We start from the raw sequence: 18,864 nt of genomic DNA, 5'->3' as shown, positions 1-18,864 counted from the left end.
GATTGAAGTTGCGTTGCTAAGAATCTTAGCTATCAGCACACATACGGAAAAAAAATTTCAAAATGTATATTTAAGTAATACTGAGATCTAAAAGATCAAAAGAATTAACAATAATGTATTGTAAGCAATATGAAGGTATCTGTCGTGTATTGTTTTTCATTATATACAGAGGATCAAGAAAAAAGTAGGATTCTCTCATACTTAATATCTTTGGAACAAAATGACATATCGTTGCAATTTTTTGCTGTGGCAGTCCATTGTTTTCTCAACAGACCTTGGCACCCCTTTCCCAGTAGATGACAGTGCAGCAATGAATGAAGTAAGACTGCCTTTTGAGCAGGGCAGGGTCGTAGTGGTGCTGGAAGTAGGAAGACGTGAAGGAAGTACAACGGCAAGGGCGTAACCTGTACGGAACTCAACCACCAACACGTACAATTATTTTTCGTATTCGGTAAAAATTTAAAGCTGATGGTACTGTTCATCAATGGCGTAAGGAAAGGTCTGGTCGACCAAAAACCTCGACAAGTCCAGCTTCCAGCGCTGCTCTGCTGCAACATTTTACTAGGTCCCCTCAGAAACCTGTGAAGCTGGGTGCACGTGAAAGCGGAGTAAGCCGAGCCGACCAAGCGTACGACGAATTCTGAAGGCTGCAAAGCGGAAAGTGTACATTCTGAGATCACTGCACGCTATGAACGAGGACCACCTGGATCGACAGATGGAGTGCTGCGAGTGGTTTAAAGGCACGCTTCGCTAGGATGAACGGTTTGCAAGGATGGTTATCTGGTCTGGCGAGGCGCATTTCAAACTCAACGGTACTGTAAACCACCACAATGGCGCGTACAGGGGTTCTGAAATCCCTACGTTTACGGGACAAACATGTTACTCCACCGTGTAACGTGCGGAAAATATTTGGAAATTTGTTGTAAGTTCCTATCGGACCAAACTTCTGAGGTCATCGGTCCCTAGGCTTACACTCTACTTAATCTGTCTTGAACTAACCCACGCTAAGTGCAACACACACACACACACACACACACACACACACACACACACACACACACACACACACACACACACACACACACGAACCTCCGACGGTGGGACCCGCACGAACCGTGGCAAGACGCCCTAGACCGCGCAGCTACCTCGCCCGGCGTTGACGTGTGGTATGGTCTATCTCGCGTGGTTTCGTTGGCCCATTCTTTGAAGGTACCGTAACTGGTGAGGTGTATCTTCATATGCTGCAAACGTCGTTTTACCTGCCATCCGACAAGTGTTTGGAAATGAAAGATTTTTACCTACAAAAATGGCGATCCGCCTCATTACCACAGAGATTTCACAGCTCACGTGGATGAAAATCTATCTGGACAATGAATGAGTCGAAGAGGAGCTGTTGAGCACCCACCACGGTCTCCAGACCTTACACCTCTTGACTTCCACCTAATGAGGGCCTTGAAAAATGCAGTTTATCAACAAAAGCCAGCTATACTGAACGAGCTACGAGTAGCAATCGACGCGTCTTGTGCAGCTATCACACCGGCAACGCAGACAGCCGTAGTTCGGTCAACAGGCCGTAGTTCGGTCAACAGATCGGCGGCATCGACACTGATTGGCGGCTAATGGGGGTCACTTTGAATAATAATCTTCCCTCATGCAAGAATTGTAACGGTATATCATATGGGTGTTTCATTAATACTGAGTGTCAAAGAGTGTCTACATTCTTCTGGACCACTCCGCACGTATAAGTAACGCATCGTTTCACTGTCTGCCTTCCAGTTCTTTGACTGCTCAGCTTCGGCTCTCTTTTTGTTATGTTCGTTTACTGTGATAAGAGAAAAATATAACTGATTTAAAAGAGAAGTTGGTTTGTACCATGGTTTATTATAAACAAAATTACTGAAAGAGGACATACGTGTATGAACAAAGTTAACTGCTGCTTCGAGCAACAATTAATATCTGTGGTTACGTTTACAAGCTAGTTTTCATTTTAAATACTGGGTTACGAGGAATCTTTGTTTAACTTGTGGTAACGAATGAGTAAAGGTATTACTAGGTCTACAACTTTGCTTCCGCCGTTTTTTAGCGAAGTTTGGGGTTTTATTGTGGAAACTTACAAAATAATTGTGATTCCTAATACTGCCTATCGCTGGCCACTACATTCTCCCATCTTTCGGATAGCGTACGAATCCCATGGCGAAAGAACTGGGCGTCTTTTGTGGGGATCCATGAATCAGTTCCATTTTGCACTTGTTCGTATGATCGGAGGTGCTGGTCAGCCAGACTATATTCCACTGATCGAAAAAGGTGGTAGTCAGAGAGAGAGCAACGTATGGAGAATACGGCGGGAGGGATAGGACTTCTCATTTCAACGTTTCCGTGTATATTTTGACGGGTTTTGCGACGGGGGGTCGAGCACTGACCTGCTGCAAAATTACCTTTAATGTCTATCGCTGTATTGTGGCCGTTTGTGTTTCAGTGCTGGGCACGAACGCATCAAAAGCTTTCGATAATGATATCCTGTGACTGTTTTTTTCTGTTTCAGTAGCTACGAAAACGTTCTGTCTTCCACCGCCATGCCGGTCTTCGACATCAAAATCATCGTTCTTAAGGAGTTGAAAACATTCTCGGCATGTTCTTCCACTAAGAATTCCCTCACCATTGGTCTTACCCAGTATTTTAAGAGCCACAGCCGCAGATTTATTCATGTTAAGGCAGAAAATTAAAACTTCCCGCAAATAGTGAGAAATGGGTACGTAAGTTGACGTACTTAATCGAAAATAACCTTATACAAATCAACTAATATTTTTATGGCATAATGTTTACAGATGCCTAAGCTTATTGTATTACACCTATGACCAGCCACCCGAACCCCACGTGCCGCTACTGCCGTCTATTGCAAAACGACGGAAGCAAAGTTGTAGGTCTAATAATAAAACATTTTGAAAACCAATTTTGATTTCGGTACAGCTTCTTCCGTAGAACTGTTTACGTGATCTTCATAGCGAATACCCACAGGCTTCGAAACCTTATGTAGCAGTGAAAAATTCATTTACAGAACTAAATAATAGAAGACTGTACCATTCATGTGCTGTCCTCCTTACTGGATACAAGAGATACGCTCGCCTAAGAAATAACAGGCTTGATTAATTCGCACACTCGTCCAACACAGAAGGTCACGGGAAACGGGCTTTCGTAACTATTTTCTAAATTAGCTTAAGGGAAAGTATGCCCCACTGCAGACCGTTAACGAAGGTCCGAGCATACAGAATGCGTTCCCTGATACTCGTATCTGTGCGCCTCGAAGACTCCTTAAGTAAAGAACATAGAACGTTGTTCTGGACGACGAGTGTTCGTCAGAGGTGAAGGAATCTTCAGATGTGCCCCAGCGCTGTTTAACAGGGACGTTCTTGTTCTCTATGTAGAATGATCTGACGGAGTGTAAGAGCACGAGTGAGCTAATGACGCTGTTGTGTACGAGAAAGTGCCGTGATTATCTGACTGTAGAAGAATATAGGAAGACGTAGACAGAATTTGTATTAGGTATGACGATTGACAGCTTGCTCTAAATGTCGAAAAATTAAGTTAACTCAGATGAGTAGGAAAGACAACCCTAGAATATTCGAATACAGTATTAGTGGTGTGCTGCCTGCCACAGTCAAACCGATCTCGTCTCCGGGCGTAATCTTACAAAGCGATATGACATGGAATGAGCCCGTATGGACGGTAGTAGGTTTGTGAAAGGTCGACTACCGTTAACTGGGACAAGCTGAAAAAATTGTAGCTCATTTATAAAGCAGATCGCGTATACATTATCGAGTATTGCTCGAGTGTTTGGGACCCCCACGAGGTTAGATTAAACGGAAGAAACCAAAGCAGTTCTGAAGCGTGCTGCAAGATTTGTAATTGGTAGATTCCATCAACATGCGAATGTTGACAGGTAAGAAGACGTTTCTATTCGTTATTGAGATAATTCAGAGAACCGGCTTTTGTAGGTACCTCAGAACGATTCAACTGCCCCTAACGTACATATCGCGTAATGACCGTGAAGAGAAGATAAAAGAAATTACAGTGTCATAAACAGTGTCGCTCGTCCCTCGCTGCATTTGCGAGTGGAAGAGAGAAGGGACTGATCAGCAGTCGTACGAAGTACTCTGCGCCATGCATCGTATGATAGCTTGTGAAATAGGTATGTGGACGTACCGGGTGATTATAATTGAAGTCCAGCTAGTCACAGAGGTCCAGTGTAGGCTGTAATTCCAATTTTGGCCACCAGGTGCAAATCTGGCGCTTTGAATACAAGGGAGATATACACACTATGTGATCAAAAGAATCCGAAGACCTGGCTAAAAATGACTTACAAGTTCGTGGCGCCCTCCATCGGTAATGCTGGAATTCAGTATGGTGTTGGGCCACCTTTATCCTTGATGACAGCTTCCACTCTCGCAGGGATGCGTTCAATCAGGAGCTGGAAGGTTTCTTGGGGAATGGCAGCCAATTCTTCACGGAGTGCTGGACTGAGGATAGGTATCGATGTCGGTCGGTGAGGCCTGGCACGAAGTCGGCGTTCCAAAACATACCAAAGGTGTTCTATAGGATTTAGGTCAGGACTCTGTGCAGGCCAGTCCATTACAGGCATGTTATTGTCGTGTAACCACGCGCCACAGGCCGTGCATTATGAACGGGTGCTCGATCGTGTTGAAAGATGCAATCGCCATCCCCGAACTGCTCTTCAACAGTGGGAAGCGAGAAGGTGCTTATCGATGTAGGCCTGTGCTGTGTTAGTGCCACGCAAAACAACATGGGTTGCAAGCACCCTCCATAAAAAACACGACCATACCATAACACCACCGCCTCCGAATTTTATTGTTGGCACTACACACGCTGGCAGATGATGTTCACCGGGTATTCGCCATACCCACACTCTGCCATCGGATCACCACACTGTGTACCGTCATACCACACAACGTTTCTCCACTGTTCAATCGCACAATGTATACGCTCCTTACACGAAACGAGGCGTCGTTTGGCATTTACCGGCATGATGTGTAGCTTATGAGCAGCCGCTCGACGATGAAATCCAAGTTTTCTCATCTCCCGCCAAAGTATCACAGTAGTTGCAGTGGATCCAGATGCAGTTTGGAATTCCTGTGTGATGGTCTGGACAGATGTCTGCCTATTACACATTACGACCCTTTTCAATTGTAGGTGGTCTCTGTCAACAGACGATGTCGCCCTGTACGATTTTGTGCTGTAAGTATACCTTCACATTTCTACTTCACTATCACATCTGAAACAGTGGACCTAGGGATGTTAAGGTGTGTGGAACTCTCGTGTATAGCGTATGACACAAGTGACACCTGATCACCTGACCACGTTCGAAGTCCTTGAGTTCCGCGGAGCGCCATACTCTGCTGACTCACGATATCTAATGACTACTGAGGTCGCTGATATGGAGTACCTGGGAGCACAATACACCTAATATGAAAAACGCATGTTTTTGGGGTGTCCGGACACTTTTGTTCACATAGTGTATACACTCCTGGAAATGGAAAAAAGAACACATTGACACCGGTGTGTCAGACCCACCATACTTGCTCCGGACACTGCGAGAGGGCTGTACAAGCAATGATCACACGCACGGCACAGCGGACACACCAGGAACCGCGGTGTTCGCCGTCGAATGGCGCTAGCAGCGCAGCATTTGTGCACCGCCGCCGTCAGTGTCAGCCAGTTTGCCGTGGCATACGGAGCTCCATCGCAGTCTTTAACACTGGTAGCATGCCGCGACAGCGTGGACGTGAACCGTATGTGCAGTTGACGGACTTTGAGCGAGGGCGTATAGTGGGCATGCGGGAGGCCGGGTGGACGTACCGCCGAATTGCTCAACACGTGGGGCGTGAGGTCTCCACAGTACATCGATGTTGTCGCCAGTGGTCGGCGGAAGGTGCACGTGCCCGTCGACCTGGGACCGGACCGCAGCGACGCACGGATGCACGCCAAGACCGTAGGATCCTACGCAGTGCCGTAGGGGACCGCACCGCCACTTCCCAGCAAATTAGGGACACTGTTGCTCCTGGGGTATCGGCGAGGACCATTCGCAACCGTCTCCATGAGCTGGGCTACGGTCCCACACACCGTTAGGCCGTCTTCCGCTCACGCCCCAACATCGTGCAGCCCGCCTCCAGTGGTGTCGCGACAGGCGTGAATGGAGGGACGAATGGAGACGTGTCGTCTTCAGCGATGAGAGTCGCTTCTGCCTTGGTGCCAATGATGGTCGTATGCGTGTTTGGCGCCGTGCAGGTGAGCGCCACAATCAGGACTGCATACGACCGAGGCACACAGGGCCAACACCCGGCATCATGGTGTGGGGAGCGATCTCCTACACTGGCCGTACACCACTGGTGATCGTCGAGGGGACACTGAATAGTGCACGGTACATCCAAACCGTCATCGAACCCATCGTTCTACCATTCCTAGACCGGCAAGGGAACTTGCTGTTCCAACAGGACAATGCACGTCCGCATGTATCCCGTGCCACCCAACGTGCTCTAGAAGGTGTAAGTCAACTACCCTGGCCAGCAAGATCTCCGGATCTGTCCCCCATTGAGCATGTTTGGGACTGGATGAAGCGTCGTCTCACGCGGTCTGCACGTCCAGCACGAACGCTGGTCCAACTGAGGCGCCAGGTGGAAATGGCATGGCAAGCCGTTCCACAGGACTACATCCAGCATCTCTACGATCGTCTCCATGGGAGAATAGCAGCCTGCATTGCTGCGAAAGGTGGATATACACTGTACTAGTGCCGACATTGTGCATGCTCTGTTGCCTGTGTCTATGTGCCTGTGGTTCTGTCAGTGTGATCATGTGATGTATCTGACCCCAGGAATGTGTCAATAAAGTTTCCCCTTCCTGGGACAATGAAATCACGGTGTTCTTATTTCAATTTCCAGGAGTGTATATGCTTCCATATTTAATGGATTACGATGCGATCTGGGAGAAAAAGTGAAACAAGTGAGAAAGACATAATGTTGATATTATTATTAACTTCCTATTTCAAAGTTTACTCAATAAGAGCACCGGTGACATCGACAAGATTCTATACAGTGCCAGATTTGCATCTCTTTGCCACAATCGGAACTAATTTTTTTCCAGTGTAAATCAGTTTCGCGTTAACGCATTAGCGTATCTGCCAAGTTTCGCTACCGCACGATAATATGACAGTTCACACTGGACCGTCACGAGTAGCTGCACTTTAATGACTCCCTTACAAGAGCACACTGATCGAATTGGAGAGCTGTAAATGATGTAGAAATGTTACCGGCTAGTCATGCCGTCGAGAACGTAATGACAGTAAAATACTGTGTATGTGTGTGCCGAATGATTGCTTCAAATCAGCGCAGTAAATTGGTTCGACGTAGAGGCGTGGCAGAGTGGCAGAAAGGAGGTATTGTGTTTTTACATGCCCATGACCACACAGCAACTTAACTTATGTATCAACGCAGACAATTTAGCGTAACACTCACAGTCATTACCACGGCGTAAGAACATTAGTCGTAAAAATACACTCTATGACAAAAAAGACGATGCATAACGAAGGAATTATCCCAAAATGACGAAAATCCGTTGATATACGAGGTGCATTCAAGTTCTAAGGCCTCTGATTTTTTTTCTCCGGACTGGAAAGAGATAGAAACATGCGCATTGTTTTAAAATGAGGCCGCGTTCATTGTCAATACGTCCCAGAGATGGCAGCACCGTACGGCAGATGGAATTTTACCGCCAGTGGCGAGAATGAGATCTGTTTTAAATACTTAAAATGGCGACGTTTTCCTTACTTGAACAGCGTGCAATCATTCGTTTTCTGAATTTGCGTGGTGTGACACCAATTGAAATGCATTGATAGTTGAAGGAGACATGTGGTGATGAAGTTATGGATGTGTCGGAAGTGCGTTCGTGGGTGCGACAGTTTAATGAAGACAGAACATCGTGTGACAACAAACTGAAACAACCTCGGGCTCGCACAAGCTGGTCTGACGACATGATCGAGAAAGTGGAGAGAATTGTTTTGGGGGATCGCCGAATGACTGTTGAACAGATCGCCTCCAGAGTTGGCATTTCTGTGGGTTCTGTGTACACAATCCTGGATGACGACCTGAAAATGCGAAAAGTGTCATCCTGGTGGGTGTCACGAATGCTAACGGACGACCACATGGCTGCCCGTGTGGCATGTTGCCAAGCAATGTTGACGCGCAACGACAGCATGAATGGGACTTTCTTTTCGTCGGTTGTGACAATGGATGAGACGTGGATGCCATTTTTCAATCCAGAAACAAAGCGCAAGTCAGCTCAATGGAAGCACACAGATTCACCGCCACCAAAAAAATTTAGGGTAACCGCCAGTGCTGAAAAAATGGTGTCCATGTTCTGGGACAGTGAGGGCGTAATCCTTACCCATTGTGTTCCAAAGGGCACTACGGTAACAGGTGCATCCTACGAAAATGTTTTGAAGAACAAATTCCTTCCTGCACTGCCACAGAAACGTCCGGGAAGGGCTGCGCATGTGCTGTTTCACCAAGACAACGCACCCGCACATCGAGCTAACGTTAAGCAACTGTTTCTTCGTGATAACAACTTTGAAGTGATTCCTCATGCTCCCTACTCACCTGACCTGGCTCCTAGTGACTTTTGGCTTTTTCCAACAATGAAAGACACTCTCCGTGGCCGCACATTCACCAGCCGTGCTACTATTGCCTCAGCGATTTTCCAGTGGTCAAAACAGACTCCTAAAGAAGCCTTCGCCGCTGCCATGGAATCATGGTGTCAGCGTTGTGAAAAATGTGTACGTCTGCAGGGCGATTACGTCGAGAAGTAACGCCAGTTTCATCGATTTCGGGTTAGTAGTTAATTAGAAAAAAAAATCGGAGCCCTTAGAACTTGAATACACCTCGTAATTGTACATACAGAGGCAAACAAATGATTATAATTTCAGAAAAATTAGGTGATTTATTACAGATAGAGAGTTTCACAAATTGAGCAAGTCAAAACGTGCTGGTCCCCCTCTGTCTCTTATGCAAGAAGATTCATAAAGTTATTAGAGGTCCTGTTGAGGGATATCATGCCAAATTATGTCCAATTGACACATCAGATCGTAAAAATTCCCGGATGGTTGAAAGAGCCCTGGCCTGATGTTCCTCCAAACGTTCTCAGTTGGGGAGAGATTCGGCGATCTTGCTGTACATGGTAGTGTTTAGCAAGCATGAAGACAAGCAGTAGGAACTCTCGCTGCGAGCAGTCGGCCATTATCTTGCTGAAATGTAAGCACAGGGTGGTTTGCCATGAAGGGCAACAAAACAGTGGGGTATCATCGACGTGCCGCTGTGCTGTAAGGGAGCAGCGGATGACAACCGAAGGGGTCCAGCTGCGAGAAGAAATGGCCCCTCAAACCATCACTCTTGGTTGTCGGGCCGTACAGCGGGCTACAGTCGGGGTGGTTGGTATCCCACCACTGTCCAGGGCGCCTCCGGACACTTCTTCTGCCTGGAATCTCATTGACTGGAGTAAAATTGCATTCAGCCTAACACCTACAACCATCAAAAAGAAACGCAAAATATATCTATTCAAAAAATCCGATAAAAATGCTCTTAACGCCTTTTTAAGAGACAGTCTTCACTCCCTCCGATCTGATCATTTAAGTGTAGAAAAGTTGTGGAATGTTTTCAAAGAGATAATATCGACATCGATTGAGAGAGATATACCATTTAAATTAGTAAGTGATGGTACTGATCCCCCATGGTACACAAAACGGGTCAGATCGTTGTTGCAAAAGCAACGAAAAAAGCATGCCAAATTTTAAAGAACGCAAAATCCTCAAGATCGGCAAAGTTTTACACAAGTTCGAAATATGGCCTGTATTTCAATGCGAGATGCTTTTAATCATTTTCAGAACGAAATTCTGTCTCGAAATCTGGCAGAAAACCCAAAGAGATTCTGGTCATACATAAAGCACACCAGTGGCAAGACGCAATCAAAACCTTCACTGCGCGATAACAACGGTGAAGTCACTGATGACAGTGCCACTAAAACAGAGTTATTAAACACGATTTTCCGATACTCCTTCACCAAAGAAGACGAAGCAAATATTCCTGAGTTCCAATCAAGAACAACTGCCAAGATGAGAAACATAGAAGTACATATCCTCGGAGTAACGAAGCAGCTTAAATCACTTAATAAAGGCAAGGCCTCTGGTCTAGATTGTATACCAGTCAGGTTCCTCTCAGAGTACGCTGATAAAATAGCTCCATATTTAGCAACTATATACAACCACTCACTCACAGAAAGATCCGTACCTAAAAACTGAAAAATTGCTCAAGTCACACCAATACCCAAAAAGGAAAGTAGGAGTAATGCGCTGAATTACAGGCCTATATCACATACGTAGATTTGCAGTAGGGTTTTGGTACATATACTGTATTCGAACATTACGAAGTACCTCGAAGAAAACGATTTATTGACACACAGTCAGCACGGTTTCAGAAAATATCGTTCTTGTGAAACACAACTAGATCTTCATACTCATCAAGCAATAGATGCTTTCGACAGGAGATGTCAAATTCATTCCATATTTTTAGATTTCTACATCTACATCTACATTTAAACTCCGCAAGCCACCAAACGGTGTGTGGCGGAGGGCACTTTACGTGCCACTGTCATTACCTCCCTTTCCTGTTCCAGGCGCGTATGGTTCGCGGGAAGAACGACTGTCTGAAAGCCTCCGTGCGCGCTCTAATCTCTCTAATTTTACATTCGTGATCTCCTCGGGAGGTATAAGTAGGGGGAAGCAATATATTCGATACCTCATCCAGAAACGCACCCTCTCGAAACCTGGTGAGCAAGCTACACCGCGATGCAGAGCGCCTCTCTTGCAGAATCCGCCACTTGAGTTTGTTAAGCATCTCCGTAACGCTATCACGGCTACCAAATAACCCGGTGACGAAACGCGCCGCTCTTCTTTGGATCTTCTCTATATCCTCCGTCAACGCGATCTGGTACCGATCCCACACTAATGAGCAATATTCAAGTATAGGTCGAGCGAGTGTTTTGTAAGCAACCTCCTTTGTTGATGGACTACATTTTCTAAGGACTCTCCCGATGAATCTCAACCTGGTAACCACATCACCAACAATTAATTTTATATGATCATTCCACTTCAAATCGTTCCGCACGCATACTCCCAGATGTTTTACAGAAGTAACTGCTACCAGTGTTTGTTCCGCTATCATATAATCATACAATAAAGGATCCTTCTTAGTGTGTATTCTCAATACATTACATTTGTCGATGATAAGGGTCAGTTGCCACTCCTTGCACCAAGTGCCTATCCGCTGCAGATCTTCATGCATTTCGCTACAATTTCCTAATGCTGCAACTTCGCTGTATACTACAGCATCATCCGCGAAAAGCCGCATGGAACTTCCGACATAATCTACTAGGTCATTTACATATATTGTGAAAAGCAATGGTCCCATAACACTCCCCTGTGGCACGCCAGAGGCTACTTTAACGTCTGTAGACGTCTCTCCATTGGTAACAACATGCTGTGTTCTGTTTGCTAAAAACTCTTCAATCCAGCCACACAGCTGGTCAGATATTCCGTAGGCTCTTACTTTGTTTATCAGGCGACAGTGCGGAACTGTATCGAACGTCTTCCGGAAGTCAAGGAAAATAGCATCTACCTGGGAGCCTGTATCTAATATTTTCTGGGTTTCATGAACAAATAAAGCGAGTTGGGTCTCACACGATCGCTGTTTCCGGAATCCATGCTGATTCCTACATAGTAGATTCTGGGTTTCCAAAAACGACATGATACTCGAGCAAAAAACATGTTCTAAAATTCTACAACAGATCGACATCAGAGATATAGGTCTATAGTTTTGCGCATCTGCTCGACGACCCTTCTTGAAGACTGGGACTACCTGTACTCTTTTCCAATCATTTGGAACCATCCGTTCCTCTAGAGACTTGCGGTACACGGCTGTTAGAAGGGGGGCAAGTTCTTTCGCGTACTCTGTGTAGAATCGAATTGGTATCCAGTCAGGTCCAGTGGACTTTCCTCTGTTGAGTGATTCCAGTTGCTTTTCTATTCCTTGGACACTTATTTCGATGTCAGCCATTTTTTCGTTTGTGCGAGGATTTAGAGAAGGAACTGCAGTGCGGTCTTCCTCTGTGAAACAGCTTTGGAAAAAGGTGTTTAGTATTTCAGCTTTACGCGTGTCATCCTCTGTTTCAATGCCATCATCATCCCGGAGTGTCTGGATATGCTGTTTCGAGCCACTTACTGATATAACGTAAGACCAGAACTTCCGAGGATTTTCTGTCAAGTCGGTACATAGAATTTTACTTTCGAATTCACTCAACGCTTCACGCATAGCCCTCCTTACGCTAACTTTGACATCGGTTAGCTTCTGTTTGTCTGAGAGGTTTTGGCTGCGTTTAAACTTGGAGTGAAGCTCTCTTTGCTTTCGCAGTAGTTTCCTAACTTTGTTGTTGAACCACGGTGGGTATTTCCCGTCCCTCACAGTTTTACTCGGCACGTACCTGTCTAAAACGCGTTTTACAATTGCCTTGAACTTTTTCCATAAACACTCAACATTGTCAGTGTCGGAACAGAAATTTTCGTTTTGATCTGTTAGGTAGTCTGAAATCTGCCTTCTATTACTCTTGCTAAACAGATAAACCTTCCTCCCTTTTTTTATATTCCTATTAACTTCCATATTCAGGGATGCTGCAACGGCCTTATGATCACTGATTCCCTGTTCTGCACTTACAGAGTCAAAAATTTGGGTCTGTTTATTATCAGGAGGTACAAGATGTTATCTCCACGAGTCGGTTCGCTGTTTAATTGCTCGAGGTAATTTTCGGATAGTGCATTCAGGATAATGTCATTCGATGCTCTGTCCCTACCACACGTCCTAAACATCCGAATGTCCCAGCCTATATCTGATAAATTGAAATCTCCACCTAAGATTATAACATGCTGTGAAAATTTATGTGAAATGTATTCCAAATTTTCTCTCAGTTGTTCTGCAACTAATGCTGCTGAGTCGGGAGGTCGGTAAAAAAATGGCTCTGAGCACTATGGGACTTAACATCTATGGTCATCAGTCCCCTAGAACTTAGAACTACTTAAACCTAACTAACCTAAGGACATCACACAACACCCAGTCATCACGAGGCAGAGAAAATCCCTGACCCCACCGGGAATCGAACCCGGGAACCCGGGCGCGGGACGCAAGAAGGCTACCGCACGACCACGAGCTGCGGACGGAGGTCGGTAAAAGGAGCCAGTTATTAACCTAGCTCGGTTGTTGAGTTTAACCTCCACCCATAATAATTCACAGGAACTATCCACTTCTACTTCACTACAGGATAAACTACTATTAACAGCGACAAACACGCCACCACCGGTTGCATGCAATCTATCCTTTCTAAACACCGTCTGCACCTTTGTAAAAATTTCGGCAGGATTTATCTCTGGCTTCAACCAGCTTTCTGTACCTATAACGATTTCAGCTTCGATGTTTCCTATCAGCGCTTGAAGTTCCGGTACTTTACCAATGCAGCTTCGACAGTTTACAATTGTTGTTGTGGTCTTCAGTCCTGAGACTGGTTTGATGCAGCTCTCCATGCTACTCTATCCTGTGCAAGCTGCTTCATCTCCCAGTACCTACTGCAACCTACATCCTTCTGAATCTGCTTAGTGTATTCATCTCCTGGTCTCCCTCTACGATTTTTACCCTCCACGCTGCCCTCCAATGCTAAATTTGTGATCCCTTGATGCCTCAAAACATGTCCTACCAACCGATCCCTTCTTCTAGTCAAGTTGTGCCACAAACTTCTCTTCTCCCCAATCCTATTCAATACCTCCTCATTAGTTACGTGATCTACCCACCTTATCTTCAGCATTCTTCTGTAGCACCACATTTCCAAAGCTTCTATTCTCTTCTTGTCCAAACTGGTTATCGTCATGTTTCACTTCCATACATGGCTACACTCCATACAAATACTTTCAGAAATGACTTCCTGACACTTAAATCTATACTCGATGTTAACAAATTTCTCTTCTTCAGAAACGATTTCCTTGCCATTGCCAGTCTACATTTTATATCCTCTCTACTTCGACCATCATCAGTTATTTTACTCCCTAAATAGCAAAACTCCTTTACTACTTTAAGTGTTTCATTTCCTAATCTAATCCCCTCAGCATCACCCGATTTAATTTGACTACATTCCATTATCCTCGTTTTGCTTTTGTTGATGTTCATCTTATATCCTCCTTTCAAGACACTCTCCATTCCGTTCAACTGCTCTCCAAGTCCATTGCTGTCTCTGACAGAATTACAATGTCATCGGCGAACCACAAAGTTTTTACTTCTTCTCCATGAATTTTAATACCTACTCCGAATTTTTCTTTTGTTTCCTTTACTGCTTGCTCAATATACAGATTGAATAACATCGGGGAGAGGCTACAACCCTGTCTCACTCCTTTCCCAACCACTGCTTCCCTTTCATGCCCCTCGACTCTTATAACTGCCATCTGGCCTCTGTACAAATTGTAAATAGCCTTTCGCTCCCTGTATGTTACCCCTGCCACCTTCAGAATTTGAAAGAGAGTATTCCAGTTAACGTTGTCAAAAGCTTTCTCTAAGTCTACAAATGCTAGAAACGTAGGTTTGCCTTTTCTTAATCTTTCTTCTAAGATAAGTTTACAATTACAATACCGATTGCTGCTTGGTCTCCGCATGTCCTGACTTTGCCCTGCACCCTTAGAGGCTGACCTATCCAGCGGAACCCGAAACCCCACCACCCTATGGCGCAAGTTGAGGAATCTGCAGCCCACATGGTCGCACAACCGTCTCAGCCTCTGATTCAGACCCCCCACTCGGCTCTGTACCAGAGGTCCGCAGTCAGTCCTGTCGACGATGCTGCAGATTGTGAGCTCTGCTTTCATCCCGCTAGCGAGACTGGCAGTTTTCACCAAATCAGATAGCTGCCGGAAGCCAGAGAGGATTTCCTCCGATCCAAAGCGACACACATCATTGGTGCCGACATGAGCGACCACCTGCAGATGGGTGCACCCTGTACCCTTCATGGCATCCGGAAGGACCCTTTCCACATCTGGAATGACTCCCCCTGGTATGCACACGGAGTGCACATTGGTTTTCTTCCCCTCTGTTGCTGCCATATCCCTAAGGGGCCCTATTACGCGCCTGACGTTGGAGCTCCCAACTACCAGTAAGCCCACCCTCTACCGCCCGGATCTCGCAGACTGAGGGGCAACCTCTGGAACAGGACAAGCAGCCACGTCCGGCCGAAGATCAGTATCAGCCGGAGACAGAGCCTGAAACCGGTTCGTCAGACAAACTGGAGAGGCCTTCCGTTCAGCCCTCCAGAATGTCTTTCGCCCCCTGCCACACCTCGAGGCGACCTCCCACTCTACCACAGGTGAGGGATCAGCCTCAATGTGGGCAGTATCCCGGGCAACCACAGTTGTAGTCCGATCGGGGTATGCTTGGGACTAGCTAGCTGTCCCCGACAAACCCCCACCCGGACCCCCACAGTGATGCCCATTGGCAACAGGATCAAGCTGTGTGAGCGAAGCCACCACTGCCTGAAGCTGGGAGCGAAGAGATGCCAACTCAGCCTGCATCCGAACACAGCAGTTGGAGACCCTATCCATGCTACAAACTGTTGTGCAAAGAACGTCTGGACTAATCTACAGAGAGCACAAACAATTCGACACAAAATTTAAACGGTTGTTAAAATACAAGATTGCCTACTAAATTCAGTAATGCTGCTACTTCCGCACTGCTGACACACTGCTCGGCGGCGGAAGGAGACTACGCGATTTTACACTATACAGGTACTAAAACGCGATGCGACAACTCTCAAATACTATAATACGCCCGAAATTTATGAATTAAACAATGCAACTAGCAAAAACAAGCAAAGAAATTAAGAACTAAACTATGTAACAAATAAGTGAGCTAAGAGTATACGACTTGCTGCTGGCAGCTGCTTATCTAACGGCGGCAGGGAGCACACTGTCAGGGAGCACACGCAAAGTCATGGAGTAAAACAGAAGTAATATCCGGCGTTCCCCAAGGAAGTGTTATAGGCCCTCTATTGATTTATATTAACGACATAGGAGACAACCTGAGTAGCAGTCTTAGATTGTTTGCAGATGATGCTGTCATTTACCGTCTTGTAAAGTCATCAGATGACTAAAACGAATTGCAAAATGATTTAGATATCTGTATGGTGCGAAAAGTGGCAATTGAAGAAGTTTGAAGTTATTCACATGCGTACTAAAAGAAATCCGCTAAAGTTCGATTACACGATAAGTCACACAAATCTGAAGGCTGTAAATTCTAATAAATACTTAGGGATTACAATTACAAATAACGTAAATTGGAACGATGACATAGATAATGTTCTGGGCAGAGCAAACCAAAGACCGCGATTCATTGGCAGAACACTTAGAGGGTGCAACAGGTCTACTAAAGAGACTGCTTTTATCACGCTTGTCCGCCCTATTCTGGAGTATTGCTGTCCGCATCAGGTGGGACTGACGGATAACATCGAAAAAATACAAAGAAAGGCAGCTCGTTTTGTATTATCGCGAAATAGGGGAGATAGTGTCACAGACATGATACGTGAATTGGACCCTCAAACCAGCGCGGGGTTTAGACGATCTGACACGCCAACTGGACGGAATTTGACATAATATCCCGCACGATGACGTCCGATAACTCCATCGATCAACGCCTAGGCAAGTAACTGCTCGCCTATGGGCCAGAGGTGGATTGACGCGTAATGGATTTGCTCAGTTTGTGAAGATGAGTTGCCATCATTGCGGAAGATGTCACTCCAAATGCCAATTAAACATTGATCGGGGAACAATACAAATATTATACACTTATAATTACCATAAACAATAAATTACACACACAGACCTTCCTAGTGAACAGAGTTCCGCTCTACCAAAACTGCGATTCGGTAGTTTTGGTACATGACGTAGTAATTAATAGGATTACCGGTAGTATTGATAGCATTGGTGGGGAAAGTAACATAAATGAATTTGTAAGACAGAAACTAGGCATCGACGACTTCTCTTTGGTTTTTTTTGTGTGTTTGGCTGTTTTCTTTACACATAATTAGAACCGCACATCATTCAGTGCGTATTTTATATCCTTAACAAATATAGTTTGCAATAAATGCGAAAGTTGTTTACGAATAACAGAAACATGTTTTATCTAAGTCAGGTGAAGCTTTGAGGTGATTTTTTTATATACAAGGTGTGATTCAGAAGTTCTAAGATTTTCATTTCTGAATAGAGGAACGCGCACGGACCGGTTCCGCCAGGTGGGGGAAGTAGTGGGGGGTTTCAGGGAACGAAATGACGCTGCGGCAGTAGGCTCTGCAACCCTCGAGAGTGCGCATCGCTTGCAGCGTGAGTGCGTGTCATTGACCTCGGGCGAAAAGTGGGAGAGACGAAAATGGAAATGCTCCAACGGTTGAATGTTGATCCGAACCTTCTGGAGTGGTTACTGGTGATGAGACCTGGGTCTACAACTACGATGCTGAGTCGAAGCGTCGAAGCTCAGAATGGCACACTGGTTCCTGGCCGAAGCCCAAGAAAGCTCGCATGAACAAGTCGTGTGTGAAGTGCATGCTGATTGTTTTTTGATGGTAAAGGAGTGATTCACAAGGAGTTTGTTGCTCGTGGCCAGACTGTCAAAGGGCGACTGGATTCTCCACCACGAAAACGCGACCGCTCACACGTCGTGCGCCACCGCCGAAGCTTTGGTCAAGTTCAACGCGACAACACTGCCGCAGCCACCCTACAGCCCCGACTTGGCACCAAGTGACTTTTTCCTCTTATCCCGAATCAAGACAGGCCTACAAGGGAAGCGATTCGACTCCATCGACGCCATCCAGCAGGCTTCGACGAGAGCCCTTGACAACATGACGCCTGAGGCCTTCCACAAGGGCTATGAACAGTGGAAGACGCGCTGGCAGCGCTGTGTTGATGCCGAAGGATCATATCTTGAAGAATTTTAGTCCGCTGTACTTAAATGTCCAATAAATTTCTAGTTCTGAGTTAAGTCTTGAAACTTTTGAATCACACCCTGTATTTTTGTTTTGCGAGTATTTTTATTTTACCTTTTTATTGAGTAAATAGCATTTTCTAGCGTAATGTGATAAAATAATATTATTTTATTTACTTCTACTACGACGTCCCTCTGTTTCATTTTACAAACAACATTTTTAGAATCAAATTGGCTATTTCAGTTTTGCTATAAATACTGTTTGTTTTTAAGTAACGGAGAGGAGGATAGCTATGTAGAACGAAAATGTTCTGGAGGTTACCCAACACTTTATATATCCTCACTCAGTTTCTAGACTGTACACTGCTTCCGGTTTTTAGTGGAATCTAGTATGACGCTGATCGCATACGTAAAGAAAGCGATAGTTATGAGGTAACGTCCGATAGGTATGCAAAACACCAAACGTACACCTAACTCAGTTATGTACCTACTGACCAAAGCTACTCGGACTTGCTCTACTGTAGTCTACGCTTTCTCATGACAGTCTATGATAGTTTTACCACTCTACTCGTGAACCAATCTGACTATTAGTGAAAACACTATAAAAATCCCTACAGTACTTCTTAAGATTAGCCGTAACATAAAACAGAAAACTGCGGCTAGGGACTTTTAGCAACACACAGATTATTTATGTATGTTCCATCTCTCATCCGAAGCCAGTGGACCGATTTAAACCACAATTAGTATACATTTAACT

Source organism: Schistocerca serialis, chromosome 9, assembly GCF_023864345.2.
Source record: "Schistocerca serialis cubense isolate TAMUIC-IGC-003099 chromosome 9, iqSchSeri2.2, whole genome shotgun sequence".
NCBI classification, from domain to species: domain Eukaryota; kingdom Metazoa; phylum Arthropoda; class Insecta; order Orthoptera; family Acrididae; genus Schistocerca; species Schistocerca serialis.
Note: the sequence above shows the minus strand (reverse complement) of the source record.